This window comes from Rhinoderma darwinii, chromosome 2 (assembly GCF_050947455.1).
Source record: "Rhinoderma darwinii isolate aRhiDar2 chromosome 2, aRhiDar2.hap1, whole genome shotgun sequence".
Classification (NCBI taxonomy): domain Eukaryota; kingdom Metazoa; phylum Chordata; class Amphibia; order Anura; family Rhinodermatidae; genus Rhinoderma; species Rhinoderma darwinii.
In genome coordinates this window covers 476,615,710-476,632,619 of record NC_134688.1, presented here as the reverse complement: position 1 = coordinate 476,632,619, position 16,910 = coordinate 476,615,710, and the positions used below count along the sequence as shown (strand labels likewise).

At 41.8% G+C, this 16,910-nt stretch overlaps 1 long non-coding RNA gene across 1 annotated transcript; it reads right to left on the bottom strand.

The window, feature by feature from the left end:
- Positions 1-10,673: 10,673 nt before the first annotated feature.
- Positions 10,674-13,561, bottom strand: LOC142741669 (uncharacterized). Its single transcript, XR_012881237.1, has 4 exons — positions 13,282-13,561; positions 13,116-13,156; positions 11,500-11,551; positions 10,674-10,870 (listed from the first exon to the last, which is right to left on the bottom strand). It is a non-coding gene; the product is annotated as an uncharacterized LOC142741669 (long non-coding RNA).
- Positions 13,562-16,910: the final 3,349 nt, after the last annotated feature.

The window sequence follows — 16,910 nt, the reverse complement described above, 5'->3', positions numbered from 1 at the left end:
TATGAGGCTGCACATAGCGATATAGCTATATCGCTATCTGCAGAGTAAATGAATGGAGAGAAGTGTATGACGCTGATTGGTCACTGATTGGTCACTGATTGGTCAGCGTCATGCACTTCTCTTCACAATGCCCACTTGGTCATATAGTAAAACACGCCCAGTTGTCCATTCAGAAACTCATTAGCATAAAGCTAAAATAGGTCATAACTCTGTCACAAATGATCGTTTTTCTAAATAAAAAACACTGCTGTAATCTACATTACAGCGCCGATCACATCATGTACAATATAGGCCACTTATAATGTGGTAACAGCCTCTTTAAGCACAAAGGGAATTTTGTCTGTCTGTGTTTTGTGGTGTGATCTGGAGTTAGCTCCTCATTGAAGACATGATATTCTCGCTCCACACACCGGACCGATTCCTTCTGTCTTAGAAGAGCTTGATGAGAGAATGGAGAATGATTGTCATAACGTCCAAGGTTTCTATAATTGTAACCGTTATTGGAACTATTTGTATATATGATCGTTCTTTCATGGGCATAGACTGCGTAGGGAAGTCCAAGGCGATTTAAAAATTGGTGATCCAAGTGCAGAGGTTTCATCAGTGCCCCCTCTTGTCTATCGATGTCTCTTCCAACTCAACTTTAATTTACTGGAGTAAGAAATCGAAACCTGAGCGGTCAACTCGAGGCCAGGGACCAAACACAGGAGTCCCACCCTGTACGGGTTGCGTCTGGGGTTCGTGTGTAACCAGGAGGTTGTGTTCCCACTTGCTCCACTGAGTGGACCAACCCACTACTGTCAGGGATCATTACCATGTATATTGTTTGCAAAAATATTATCCTTACATATATATGTATGTATATATCAGTATATTACACAAAGAACTGGAATGTAACAAAATGGACCATGTATCAGGAACACGCCTATGGAGACACCGCCCCTGGAATGCCAGAGGAGTGTACAGAATAACTTACAGCTGAGGAGCCAATGGTGCTTAAACACGTACCACATCTCTAGGGAGGGAACTTGTGTTTCTTTCTTTGTTCAATAAAAAGTTTAGTTCTTACTTCCTACTTGACTGAGGGAGGATGTATACCAACTTGTCTGCCTGGTATATTTTCTCCATGCATGCAATCAGATTCCAATTTGCGGAGGTGGTTATTCGGTGTGAAATAACAGGGAAAAGGAAGTGTGCCCTGACAATTGGCACCCGAAGCTTTGGGCCATACTTGAGGGGATCTCGGAATCCGGACAACCGACGATCACAGGGTGAAACAGACGACCAAGGACTGCCAACTGAAGGAGCCTGATCACCTCCACAATAACACGGTAAGTCAGTTGATTTTTATAAATCTTCGACTTATCTGTGTTAGTGGACGGTCTTGTGGGAATCTGTAGAACCCTGGTCGATTGCCTGGATTAGCTCAGGCGAAAGGGGCGACATCCCCGCTGTGTGGTCACAAACCCGTAAGAAATTTATCGCGCCCGACTAACCATCCTCTGGGTAATTAGGGACTAGATAGAAAATATAACCTGTTTTATACAGGGGCACGATAAGTCGTGAGTAATTTTCCAGAAAGACCTGTGAGTTGCAGACTGGGAGATTGTAATATTTCGGCGAGACCTAGAGAGTTGCAGACTGCGAAATTTTAATATTTCCGGCTAGACCAAGAGAGTTGTAGACCGAAAATTGTTATATAAATTACGTGTCTAATATAGACTGTTAGAATGGATGATTTACGGTCCATATTCAAATCATCAGGATCACCCGTACCCGGACAATCCTATTCGTATGATTTGGTGAAGCGAATGGAAGTTGGAAATAAGAAAGGCATTGTATGTTATATGTATTAGAAAACATAGGACCAGCCGCCACCCTGTAATGGCGGCCGTACTTCATGTTGAGTGTGTCCTCATTGTGAGCAGCAAAACCCCCCTCACAGCTGAGCAATGTGCTTCCTGTGGGAGAGGCTGCCCCCCACCCCCTGATGAGGTCACGCCCGGCCCAATCAAATCAGTATGAAATTATAGCCTTGTTAATTTTGTCATTTCCCTGATAGTAACATATGCTGCAGTGTTTCTTCTATTCTAGATTCCGTCCCAGGGGTGCAGAACGCTATGCACTGGTGAAAAGACACGTCATCATAATATAGAGATGGTGGCCGACAGATTGGACACAGTTACAGATTATGTGTTTGATGTTTTGAACGTAGAACATTCCTATACAATAGTGTGATGAATGATTGCAGATACGTACGTTGTTTTTCCGGCATTGAAATTGTTAAGATTGTGAGAATAGAAACTGAGGAGTGAGTGTGTGACCCCCTCCTGTAGAATGCGATTGGGAGGAGGAGGGGGGCTGTGTGATGTGTACAGTGTGAAGCAGACTGATATACAGGGCGTGGACTGAGACAAGTGATTACAATATTGCACTGATTTTAGATCTATATTGTATGTTCTTATTTTTAACAGCAGTAATGTCTAAAAACAAAAATTCTTAGTGTTTTGTGTATGGGGTTAAAATCAGTTCCTTTTTTTCTGTGTACAGAAAAGTTTCTTATCTTTGCGCATGCGCTGTTGTTGATAAAAGTTACGCTGCATATTTATGTGTTATGATGTGATAAGATTTAATGTGTTTTGATGTTAATTCAAATGTATTGAACTACAGATATTGTGAGACACGGGGTCTTGAAAATGTAGTGCCCTCACTGTTCCCTTTTCTTATATACAGTTTATTGGTTTGCAGTAATTAATATTATCAGATATAATATTTTCTGTTTTATTGAATAACTAATTACAATTACTATAGTGCTGCCTAAATGTTATTTTGGAAAATGTGTAATGTTTTACAGGTAAATGGCTGCAAGTCATTTTAAAGATAAAATGTATTTTTTGTCAGGAGAAAGTCATTTTTGTTCCAGGCTGTTGTGTATTACAGGGGGCTAAACTAGTGCCCCCCAGATAGAGTGCCCAAACATATTATGATGAGATGTAGTTTTGAACCCTGCTACATTACTTTTGCAGAGTACAAAAAGGGGGGGAATGGTGAAGGGACTGATCAGGTACAATTTTGGTTTGTTTTGAATTAATGAATTTGGTTCCAGGAGATCTACAAAATGTGTAAGAGACCATCCCCCTCCAGCAAATTTACACAAGAGGCCGAGGTCACTCACAGATGAGTCTTTACAGATTAAGGCCTCATGCACACGACCGTAGCCGTGTGCACGGCCGTGATTTTCGGGTCGGCCGGCTGCGGACTGTCAGCGGACTGTCAGCCGCAGGCCGCCCGCACATGCACATGGCCGCAGCCATTGTTTTCAATGAGCCCGGACCGCAGAACCGGGCCGTAATAAGACATGCCCGTTCTTTCTGCGGTCCGGGCTCCCGGGCCGTGCACGGACCGCAAAAACTACGGTCGTGTGCACGGCCCCATAGAAAAGAATGGGGCCGCAATTCTCCCGTGGATTTTCGGGGGAATTGCGGCCGCAAAAACACGGTCGTGTGCATGAGGCCTTAGGAGGGAAGGAGGTGAAAATTATCTGAACATTGTTCATTTTATGTAAGGATTTTAGTATTTTTTATTTGTTTTTGTATTAATCAAGTATTTACAGAACCTGATAAAGTGAGATTCTCAAAGTGTTCTGGATTATCAAATGAGTGTGGAGAAGTGTATAACATTTGTTTTTATTTTTGAGAATGAAGACGGCCGACATTTACACTGACCCTAGGTACGCTTTTGGCATTGCCCACAATTATGGGCCCATTGGTAGAAGGAACTTTATTGGATCATCGGGTAAGCCAATTGGGAGAGCAAGAGAAGACAGAACTGACAACAAGAGTATGTGCGGCCAGGTGTCAGTAAATTGGCTTGTCCCCTGATACAATAATGCCACCACTAGGTTTGTAGCAGCCGGCATGATGTGCGCACGGCATGACATAAGTAAAACAGCAAAGGTACCTGTGAAAAGTGCAGCCCGGCCAGATTACCCGTCCCAGAGACTGCAGAACATACCACTACCCGAGGTAGAAGTGTATGACAATGTGCTCGTATGTGTAGACCTGTTCTCAGGGGGGTCTGAAGCCCAGACGGTATCTTCCCCACTGCAGACGTTGTGTGTAGTGACAGGGGAACAGTGTTATCCCAAGTATTGACCTGGTGTTTGTACAATGATAAGATGTCAGCAGTTCTCCAGATGTTATTCCAAAGTTAGTTTGTTTAATAACGATATTCAAAAAGTGTTGTGGGAATATTAAATACGGAGGTTAAGTTTTATGTAAAGTTCTGGACCAGCCTCAGCATTGGACTATTGGAGGCGTCAGTATTATGTTTGTGTAAATGATAACTTCTCAGTGCAAGTAGATTCCCATTTGAAAATAATTTTGTTGTGAAAGGAAAATTTTAGAGCAGAGAATTCTGTGCAGTGTATATGTGTATCTATAGATATATATATATATATATATATATATATATATATATATATATATATATATATATAAAGAAGGAGAATCAGTATGTAGGTATCAGTTTTAGTTACTGCCCAGTGTGAACGTTTAACATAAATATGTAATTGTTAATGCTTTTCTTCAAATTAATTATCTGATTAAGATCAATTACTGATTATGCGATGAAAAGCTTGTTCTCCGCAGGAAGAGTCCAACTGGGAGCGGAAGGCGTGAGAACCAGATTCTGACAGAATGTGGACGGATAAAGGAAGGTAAACCGGTAGCACCCAAGGCACTCTTGATGGCCCTTGCATTGATGGTGTATGACCTCACATATGCCCCAAGACTGCAAGGATCCATGTGGTAAGATATAATTGGTATGTCCCAGGCTTTACAGCTGATGCTGCTAAATTCTGTTAGAGCTGTTTGATTTGCCTACAGAACAGTCCTGGCAGATCGGTGCCAACCTTATCATACCCGGCTCCCACAAAGAGAAGAGACCTTGAGAGGCCTTCACAGGTAGAACGAACCAGAATAGGGGGAAAATTGGTTTGAGACACTTGTCAGATAAACATGTGGAATCTGTGTATATTTTTGTGAGTTGGAGATGTTCCAGGTAATCAGCTGAGATCAAGGTACAAATCCTGCTGGAAAGTTTGACACCAAGTTCAAATACAGTGTACCAAGTAATTACACATTGTCTAGGTGCCCTGTCCAGTGGAACAGAGAAGTTTTTATTATATAAAGGTGTTTGCTTGATGTCGTTTAAGGGCCTGTCATTATTATTGTATGTACTTAGAACAACGTTTATAGTGTATGCGGATGATGTTATCACCAGATTAGTATTTATTTTAACAACTGACAAGGGTTGGGGGTCCCCGGCAAGTGCCAGTAAACATGAACTAGAAGACTTTTAATATGATGAACTCCATCACTGAGGTGCGGCAGGCGCAGCCTGAGCCAGTACAACACGTTTATCATGAACTGACGGCAGTGTCACAATTCTAAGCAGCCGCCCAGACAAGCAACTTACCGGAGGAAGAGGACAGATGCGGAGGGTTTGTGGTAGTCACAATAAAACTCCACTAATCCGTCTACGTGGGATCTCACCCCAGGCTCATAGCATGAGGTGCTATGTACAGCCCGGTGACGTATACTAAAAGAGACGGTGTCTGACAGATGAGAAGGACCAAACCAAGTCCTGATGACATCAGCAAAGATCAAAGTAACGACCAAAGACCTGTGTGAATCCGTCAGCAGTATCAGGTGTTTTAATAAGTAAGTGACCAGGTGGAGGATAATAATAAATCCCCCACTGGACACCACTGTGCAGTCTGACTCCACAGAAGACAGAAGACAGGAGAAGAAGAGGACGATGATGTACAGGACTGGCAATAAACTGATGGGACCCAAAACCTGAGGGTGATAGCATGAAATTGGTGATAGCATTATATTATTAATTGAGGCCCTATTGTTTATATTGTCTGAAGTTTATAATTATAATGTGTGTAAATATGCCGCGGCACTGCAAATTACAATCTGAGGAGTTTTATGTGGAGGTGTGAGGTGAAGGTCACTGGTTATTGTCACTCATATGTAAGAAGTACATGGCAGCAATGAGAGCCAGGAGGTTTTGTTATCTGGGTGTCTTTAGGTTTGGGGAAGATGCTGCCCATGACCTGTTATATCTGCAGGGGTAAAAGTCCCATTAGGACAGTAAGTGACAGTGCGACAATTATTACCATTAATAAAAATGTAGACTGGATTAATTATATATATTACAACCAGCAGCGGTTTGTAGATTATACCAAGACAACCATCCTGTATCCTGAGGAGAATAGGGAAAGTTAGGACCACTCCGAAATCTTGGAAGTCCAGGTACAAAGGGGGGGGGGGGGGGTTACTCATAAGGAGTAGCTCGTCTCAAGCTGGTGAAGAAATCCAAAATCCCTACCCACCTGGTTCGAGTGGTCAGTGGTAGGTTGATAGGCAAGACTCAGGAATAGAGTAATAATATTTTTAGGGGGGACTGTCAGGGATCATTACCATGTATATTGTTTGCAAAAATATTATCCTTACATATATATGTATGTATATATCAGTATATTACACAAAGAACTGGAATGTAACAAAATGGACCATGTATCAGGAACACGCCTATGGAGACACCGCCCCTGGAATGCAAGAGGAGTGTACAGAAGAACTTACAGCTGAGGAGCCAATGGGGCTTAAGCACGTCCCACATCTCTAGGGAGGGAACTTGTGTTTCTTTCTTTGTTCAATAAAAAGTTTAGTTCTTACTTCCTACTTGACTGAGGGAGGATGTATACCAACTTGTCTGCCTGGTATATTTTCTCCATGCATGCCCTCAGATTCCAACTTGCGGAGGTGGTTATTCGGTGTGAAATAACAGGGAAAAGGAAGTGTGCCCTGACACTACCTCACGGCCTACTCCAAGAAAAAGGGACGAGCCCTAGGTCAAGACAAAAACTTAGAAGTCGTTGCTGCCACGCACGCCACTCTGGGTCCTAGTGCCGATCCACCACTAGCATTCAAGGTATCACAGGTAATGCACTCGTGCGGTTTCTTTTAAGCTTCACAAACAACCTGATACGCACTGCCAACAGAGTAATGGTGCCACACGTGCAGTCCAAACTAACTAAAGCGAGAGAAAGAACCACCTATCAGAAACTATTTTTATAGTGACGTAGACGTGGGAATAACTGATATCCAATCCGAGACTAATAAGCTTCCGACGTAGGCGTGGGAAAATAAAACAACCAATCAGCTCTCTACACCAGCTTAACGTAGGAAGAGAAGATGTAAACAAAAGAAAGTGAAAATATTACAAAAAAACGACATAATGTTCACCCTGCCCCCTTTTTTTAAAACTATAAGTACAGTTCTGGGGAAATACATAGATACACCCCACAAAAAGAAGTATATATAGATACCACTTTATACAATTATAAAGACACATGCAAAATAATATAACACACACTTAACTTTTGTGTACTCCCACAATGAACCTTCACCTTCACCATTTGAGCTGGGCGTCAACAATAAGACATGGGTATATAGTGTGACCCTTGTGTCCGAATTCTATATGCCTGACGAAGATCTCGGGTGCGAGGTTGAATCGTGTTGCAGCTGTAACGTCCGTGGTCGCCGACCACGAACTCCTTCCATCCAGACGACGCCCTTCTCTCCAGAGAAGTCTGCACATATGGCCGTCCTGTTCCACAGTGACCACCAGGGTGCGATCGCGAGCTCAGTCCAAGAAGCTCAAGAAGCCAGAGTACACGCATGTGGGAGAGCACCCTGGGCTATAAGAAGGTCTCAGCCCCTTCCTCCCACGCCTGAGCATTGTTGTCGTATCCTAAGTTTGTCTTGCAAATGGTCCCCTTGTGTTTCCTGCTGCCAGTGTTCCCTGTTCCTGTATCCTGTAACCTGTATCCTGATCTAGTGCCGTGCTGAGCTGAAGTCGTGCTGTGCTATATACCACGCCTGTCCTGCTTTACCTCGCCTGATGTCTGCCTGCTGCGTGAGTCAGGTAAGTCAACCCAGATTCACTTTTACAGATTTTATTTTTCACAAAGTACGTTATCACCTTAGAGGAGCGGCATCTATTTCTCATCTTTTGTTTTCTATATAAAGCATATAGAAGTAATAAAGAATATCTAGAAATATTGTATCTGCTATTAGTACCTATTGTGGCATTTGACTCCTCTTACTGTAAAGAACCCTTTCCTATATTGACAATATTAATTTAATAATGCCAGGCTGCTTTGATACATTGCTAGTGCAGGGTTACAAAATAATTGTCTCTCACTCCACCACATGCTTGTCAAGTTACGTTTTAGTTTGGAGAGGGGTTAAGGAGGGAAAGGGAATCTTTGCCCCAAGTGAAGGAAAGCCTGGCTACACCTCTGCCCTTCTCTCTGTCCTTATCCCGGGTACTATATAGGCAAAGCCCCCATGCCTCTTCTGACTTGATTGATGTGCCCCATTCTCTTCTGCTACTGATTGTGGCTAATAATTGGAGTAAATGGATCATTGTTCCAAATTTGAGTTGGGTCAACCATAGACAATAATTGAATTTCTAGAAAAAGCAAATGGTCAAGCTTGATTCTGGTTGATTCTGGCAATGACAATGCCCATGTAGCCCCTTTGTGGTATGCTTGACCCTTTAGGTCCTAACTGTGTAGGGACTGGCAGATGAAGATCTATGGAGGTTGCTTGGCCAAGCATTGGGTCCGGGCTCTTTGCGTGTTTTTTTTTCCCCAAAGAAGCCAAGTCATGCATGGGGAGGGGGAAGGGTGTCTCAGTGCTGGGAATCCATGTAATCAGCTCATTTTCCTGCAGAGTCACTGGGAGAATGTGATATTACAAGACATTCATTTAAATCAATGGATTTCCGTTCTGTTCATTGATTTTTTTGATTGCTCTGCAGCCCTCGAGGGCATTAAGCCACACAGCTCCGTGTTGTAATATTGTGTGCACTGCATTATGTACTCGCTGTATGTGTGGGGTGCGTTCCCACCTCTATACCATCCTATGTCTCTTCAAAAACCTGGACTGTCTATAAAAAAATAAAATCTGTGAAATTTGGCAAGGGTCACTGGAGGATATTCTCAATACAAACAGGTGTCACTGGCCCCTGTTACCCTCAAAGCCCCTGTGCAATTGCACATTCAACTCTGGCATAAGCGATGCAAAGCATAGGAGGTGTCAGTGTGCGGTGTGCCCCTTTGGACTATGGATTGATGCGGTTGCAGCTTCTCTGCCAACACTGTCTTCAGTCTCAATGATTTCCAATAAAATACCTACACGTAAAGCTACATTTTAAGTCATGTCACTAGTTACAGCCCAGAAATGTGATTAAAAAAAAATGTGATAGATAGATAGATAGATAGATAGATAGATAGATAGATAGATAGATAGATAGATAGATAGATAGATAGATATGAGATAGATAGATAGATAGATAGATAGATAGATAGATAGATAGATAGATAGATAGATAGATATGAGATAGATAGATAGATAGATAGATAGATAGATATGAGATAGATAGATAGATAGATAGATAGATAGATAGATAGATAGATAGATAGATAGATAGATAGATAGATAGATAGATAGATAGATAGATAGATAGATATGAGATAGATAGATAGATAGATAGATAGATAGATAGATAGATAGATATATAGATAGATAGAAAGATAGATAGATAGAAATATACCAAGTCCAGCAGCACCGGCAGCGTGTGGGTGCAGGCTCTGAGGGACAGACCAAGTCTCAGAAACACAGAAGTCAAAAAATGAGCAGCAACTCCAATAGTAAGGGTGAAAAAAATGGGTACTTTTATTGCCCGTGCAACGTTTCAGCTCCGTTCACTGGAGCCTTTCTCAAGCAAATGACACATGTGTAGGATCACACAATATAACAGGAGGCTAATCAAGCAGTGTTACAACATAATCAGTGAAACAGTGAATCGGTTGTACAGAGAAATCAGTATATGACATCGCATATAACATTGGTGTGTGGTAGAGAAACACAACAGTGTATAAAATAGCTGTATTAATAAATACTGGCAAGTGTATATACATCAACACATTAATAGGGTATGTGCATACAGGTGTGGAGTGGGTTCAAATAATTACATCACCTCTCATTATCTCTCAGGTGTAAACGCCGAAATCGGCGTCCGGGCAGCGCAACTGCGCATGTCCGGAAGTAAGTCTAGTTGGGAGTAACAAGATATAGACGGCGCATGCGCCGTAGAGAAAATGAAGCCGCGGCGGCCATGATGGTAAGGGAAATACATTACAGACGCCAGGAAGCGTATTGCAGAACGAAATATATATACAGAATCGTAGTACACCTCTCGGTCATCCTGATAATAAGGTGGAGGAAGTATAGATATAGATAAGGGCACTAGGAAAAAACGGTAATGCGGATAAGCCCATAGATTTGTATGCATTTATAGTCATGTATCATGGGTGCGTTAAACCCATATGCCAGAACGCCAAGGAAGCCACAGATATATGTTAGAAAGGGAGAGTGGAGTGAACACGATGGTCATCGTCGGACGACCACAGTACACCCCACAAAAATGCGGGGTACTAGCGACGAGAACGTGCGTTAGCATGCTCTACAGCCAAAAGCACTCCACATAACACCCTAAAGGGGAGACCACACATCTTTGTGAAGAAAGGGGGGGACCAGGGCATGGCAGACATGAGACTATATGCAACATAAATGGGCATCCGATAGAATTTTCAATCGGGAGACCAATATATCAGAGAGGTATACATAACAGTAAATACATCAAGTTACTCTAAAGTAGATACGAGGAGGATAAAAAAAGAACACCGATGAGACCTCGTAGAGGTGACGAAAGTACAGATGTGGTTCATCTGAAAATAAGGAAACAAATGTTAATAAATGTCAACATTGTAACATATTATAACAAGGAGAAAAAAGGGGAGGAAGAAGAGGTCAAAAAATCATAAAAACTGAAGGCAAATGTCAAAAGCAGGGACCAGAAGGCATCACAGGGGAAATGGACTCAGACCAAACCACCTAGAGCAAAGTCTACATTGAGCCCATGAGGTTTGAGAGAATTAAGTCTACTGATCCATTGGAGTTCACGGATCTTAAGTGCTTTTGACCTATTGCCCCCTCTTCTCAGAGGAGGGATATGGTCCAGGATCCAAAACCTCAAATGGTTTTCTTGGTGTCCCATGTCAGTGAAATGTTTGGATACAGGTAGGTCCAACCTCTTCTTTCTAATGGTGTATCTGTGTTGGTTAAGTCTAGTCTTGAGGTCAAGTTTTGTCTCACCCACGTAGAGCAATTTACAAGGGCATTGGAGAACGTAAATGACGTGGTCACTGTCACAGGTAAGGAAATGTCGTATATCGTATGTTTTGTGGGTAGTAGGGTGTGTCAAGTGAGATCCCTTGTGAATGAGTTTACAGTTGACACAACTGAGGCAAGGGAAGCATCCTAGTTTAGGGGATGTGAGATATGTCTGTCTACTCACCCTTTGTGGCCCAATATCGGCTTTCACAAGTTTATCCTTCAGATTGGCTGACCTACAATAGGAGAACAGAGGAGGTTTGGAAAATTCAGGAATGTGTTGAAGACAATTGCCTAGCATGGGCCAGTGACGACGGATAATGTCGGATATTTGTCCACTTTCTTCACTGTATGTGGAGACGAATGGTATACGATCGAGTCTAGGCTTAGGTGTTTTTGGTATAAGGAGTGTATTCCTATCAAGATGTTGTACCGTGTGGCAATGTTCATTTAGCAAACGTTGCGGATAGCCTCGTTTCTTAAATTTGTGCACCATACTATCAATGGAGTCTTTGGCATTGTCAGTGTTACTAACAATTCTCTTTACTCGCATGAGTTGGCTGGTGGGCAAACTTCTGACCATTTTCCTGGGGTGGTTGCTATGGAAGTCAAGCAAGTTATTGCAGTCAGTGGGTTTCACATATAGTGTGGTTGAGAACGTGTCCCCCTCTAATGTGACAAGTACGTCAAGGAACTGTATCTGTATGTCAGAGTGTACCATAGTGAATTCGACAGTCTCGTCTGTCTGATTCAAAAAAGCGTAAAAATCATGTAGTTCTGTCAGGTCACCTGTCCAAATTAAAAAAATGTCGTCAATATAACGCCACCATCTGAGGACATGTGTGAACAGGGGGCAAGTGTAGATCAGTGATTCCTCGAGTAAACGCATATACATATTGGCATAGGTGGGTGCCATGTTCGAGCCCATCGCAGTGCCTTGTAATTGATAGAAAAAATTATTACCAAAGAGGAAATAGTTACATCTTAAGCTCACATTCAGAAGTTGTATCAGAAATAGACGACAATCACTTGTGTATTCAGAGTTACTTAAAAAATGTTTAACAGTAGAAATGCCTCTAGTATGATCGATGACCGTGTATAAACTGGTTACATCGAAAGACACAAGTCTCAACTGGGTACCTGGAGGAAATGTTACATCATTAAGTTTACACAGAAAGTCAGAAGTATCTCTGATGTAAGAACTAGCTTCTAATGCATATTTTCTCAGGATTTTATCCAAGAAAACAGCAATATGGCAAAAGATGGAGTCCGAGCCGGACACAATTGGTCTGCCAGGTGGGTTGGTCAATGATTTGTGGATCTTAGGGAGTACATAAATGACCGGGGTTCTCGGCTGGTCAATCACCAGGTATTGAGCCAAATCATCATCAATAATACCACCTAATAATGCCTCATTAACAATGCATTTGATTTCCTTGGAAATCTCAAACTTGGGATCAAAATTGATCTGTTTATACACTTTGGGATCACTAAGCTGTCTGTTGATCTCACTAAGGTACATGGGGGTGTACATAACTACCACCGCCCCACCCTTGTCAGCGGGCTTAATAGTAATGGTCGTGTCACAGGAGAGTTCTTCAAGGGCCAATAGTTCACTCCTATTTAGGTTAGGATGAGAAAAAACAATATCTCTAGGGGTAGATTTAAGTACCCCTAAGTCAGTTTTGACAGCCGTGATAAAGGCATCTATAATGGGTATGCTAGAGGGTGGCATAAACGAACTACCTTTTGATAGGCCATATTTTTTAAGATACATTTCAGATTGAATATGTGTCTTACTTGTAGTTTGTCCAGAGAACCACCACTTCAGTTTGTTGGACCTGAAAAAGCGAAACATGTCAGCCTCAATCTTAAACCAATCAACATGGGAAGAAGGACAGAAAGATAAGCCTTTGTTCAAAAGGGACAGTTGAGATTCAGTAAGGGTCTTGGACGAAATGTTTACCACTATCGTTTCCTGAGAGACATCGCTCCTCTCATCACGGTCGGTTTGGATCTGTCCGTTCTGTGTGTCTGTGTGCCAACTATGTCGTCTTCCCCCTCTTCTAGTGCTCTTCCGGTTGGTGTAGGAAGGCCCGGGGTAACCCCTAAAAAAGAGGATGAATCACCGGTCTTGTTCCTATTGGCAGGACCGATTCTTTTCTTTCTTTTGTTATCTCTAGTCGTAACACCATCTCTGTAGTCATCATTGTTGTGCCAATTGTAAACTTGACCTTTGAGGTAATCATTGGCATCCCTGTTCCACTTATTCCTCTTGATCACCTCCTGTTCATTTGTAATTCTAAGGGTCAAGGATGTGAGATCGCTGGAAAATTTATCATATTCATCAATAGAAATAGTGGATCTTAAAGCTGTGTCAGTGTCCCGTATGTTGGCCTCAACCAAAACAATCTCCTGTTGTAAAAACTCAAGATTAAGAAGTATGACATCCAAGGCATACTTATTAGATAGTTGTCTAAACCGATTGCAGAAAAAAACATTTTGTGAAAAAAGGTTGGGTCTCAGGTTGGAACGCATACCTCTGGGAATCCGTTTGTGTTTATAGTATTCTCCAAGTGTGGCCAGATGAAGTTGTAGAGTGGTCACTCTTTTGGATTCATTTTCCAATGTGCGTTTAAGATTCATGGCTGATGGTGTGGTCAAAAAATCCACACTCCCCTGCAGTCCCAGCAGGATCCGCTCGACATCACCTTCAGAATATGAAAAAACACCGGGGTCTGGAGTACCAATCCCGTCCGTAGGTAAAGACATGTTGGAAATAGAAAAAAAGGAAAGAAAAGCCGTGCAAGCTAGTCGGTCAAAAATATATAGAAATATACCAAGTCCAGCAGCGTGTGGGTGCAGGCTCTGAGGCACAGACCAAGTCCCAGATACACAGAAGTCAAAAAATGAGCAGCAACTCCAATAGTAAGGGTGAAAAAAGTGGGTACTTTTATTGCCCGTGCAACGTTTCAGCTCCGTTCACTGGAGCCTTTCTCAAGCAAATGACACAGTGTGAGATCTCACAATATAACAGGAAGCTAATCAAGCAGTGTTACAACATAATCAGTGAAACAGTGAATCGGTTGTACAGAGAAATCAGTATATGACATCGCATATAACATTGGTGTGTGGTAGAGAAACACAACAGTGTATAAAATAGCTGTATTAATAAATACTGGCAAGTGTATATACATCAACACATTAATAGGGTATGTGCATACAGGTGTGGAGTGGGTTAAAATAATCACATCACCTCTCATTATCTCTCAGGTGTAAACGCCGAAATCGGCGTCCGGGCAGCGCAACTGCGCATGTCCGGAAGTAAGTCTAGTTGGGAGTAACAAGATATAGACGGCGCATGCGCCGTTGAGAAAATGAAGCCGCGGCGGCCATGATGGTAAGGGAAATACATTACAGACGCCAGGAAGCGTATTGCAGAACGAAATATATATACAGAATCGTAGTATACCTCTCGGTCATCCTGATAATAAGGTGGAGGAAGTATAGATATAGATAAGGGCACTAGGAAAAAACGGTAATGCGGATAAGCCCATAGATTTGTATGCATTTATAGTCATGTATCATGGGTGCGTTAAACCCATGTGCCAGAACGCCAAGGAAGCCACAGATATATGTTAGAAAGGGAGAGTGGAGTGAACACGATGGTCATCGTCGGACGACCACAGTACACCCCACAAAAATGCGGGGTACTAGCGACGAGAACGTGCGTTAGCATGCTCTACAGCCAAAAGCACTCCACATAACACCCTAAAGGGGAGACCACACATCTTTGTGAAGAAATTGGAAATTCTATCGGATGCCCATTTATGTTGCATATAGTCTCATGTCTGCCATGCCCTGGTCCCCCCCTTTCTTCACAAAGATGTGTGGTCTCCCCTTTAGGGTGTTATGTGGAGTGCTTTTGGCTGTAGAGCATGCTAACGCACGTTCTCGTCGCTAGTACCCCGCATTTTTGTGGGGTGTACTGTGGTACAAATAACATTGTCCTCACTGATTGCAGAAAAACGCTGTAGACGAACATCAGGCTGCTAATTATTTTAATTTATTTCATAATACATGCAAGAGAATTTCATTAAACATTACTACAACGGCGTCTAATTAGCGGTGGCCGAGGCCAGCGTCAGCGTGAACTCAGTTATTTCCCAATTCTTTCATGTCGACGACCAGGACACCCCTGACCCCAGATGGTAATTTCCATTCAATGACATTTAAACAGTGTGTATGTGATTGTTATAAGGAGCTGATTGGCACCGAACCTTCCAGATAATAATTCTCAATCAGAAAATATGTGGAAGAGATCCTCCAGCTCACCTGACACTTGATGTATGTGTCGTAGTCATCGCACGGGCTCTCGTGTCGGCGCACGATAGGTGTAGGCAGGCAAAGGCAAGGGGCTGAGTCCAGCGATAAAGAGGATAAAATGGAAACTAGTTCCAAGTTTACTAAATTTTCAATTAAAAAGGTCCAGTAAGTTGGAGTCCTGGTGTGCAGACAGGAGTATGTAACGGTCCAGTCTTGGGGCCTACGCGTTTCAGACGTTAAGCACGTCCTTAAAACAGCCATGATTAAGGACGTGCTTAACGTCTGAAACGCGTAGGCCCCAAGACTGGACCGTTACATACTCCTGTCTGCACACCAGGACTCCAACTTACTGGACCTTTTTAATTGAAAATTTAGTAAACTTGGAAGTAGTTTCCATTTTATCCTCTTTATCGCTGGACTCAGCCCCTTGCCAATAATTCTCAATCCTGAGGACTTTACATCTGTCTTATAATATCCTCTACTTCTATTATAATAATATTACACCATCCCCCAAACTCCGAGACACAGAAATAATGCATCAAATCAGAAGTAACAATATTTCATGTTAATTATAATAAATGCATTATCTGTTTTATAGAGGGCACTATAATAATAATAATGTGTAGACATTCTAGAAAGTATTATAGTAGTTATATTCTTGTATATAGGGTGCAGTATTATAGTAGTTATATTCTTGTATATAGGGGGCAGTATTATAGTAGTTATATTCTTGTATATAGGGGGCAGTATTATAGTAGTTATATTCTTGTATATAGGGGGCAGTATTATAGTAGTTATATTCTTGTATATAGGGTGCAGTATTATAGTAGTTATATTCTTGTATATAGGAGCAGTAATATAGTAGTAATGTTCTTGTATATAGGGGGCAGTATCGTAGTTGTTATATTCTTGTATATAGGGTGCAGTATTATAGTAGTTATATTCTTGTATATAGGGACAGTATTATAGTAGTTATATTCTTGTATATAGAGACAGTATTATAGTAGTTATATTCTTGTATATAGGGTGCAGTATTATAGTAGTTATATTCTTGTATATAGGGGGCAGTATTATAGTAGTTATATTCTTGTATATAGGGGGCAGTATTATAGTAGTTATATTCTTGTATATAGGGTGCAGTATTATAGTAGTTATATTCTTGTATATAGGAGCAGTAATATAGTAGTTATATTCTTGTATATAGGGGGCAGTATTATAGTAGTTATATTCTTGTATATAGGGGGCAGTATTATAGTAGTTATATTCTTG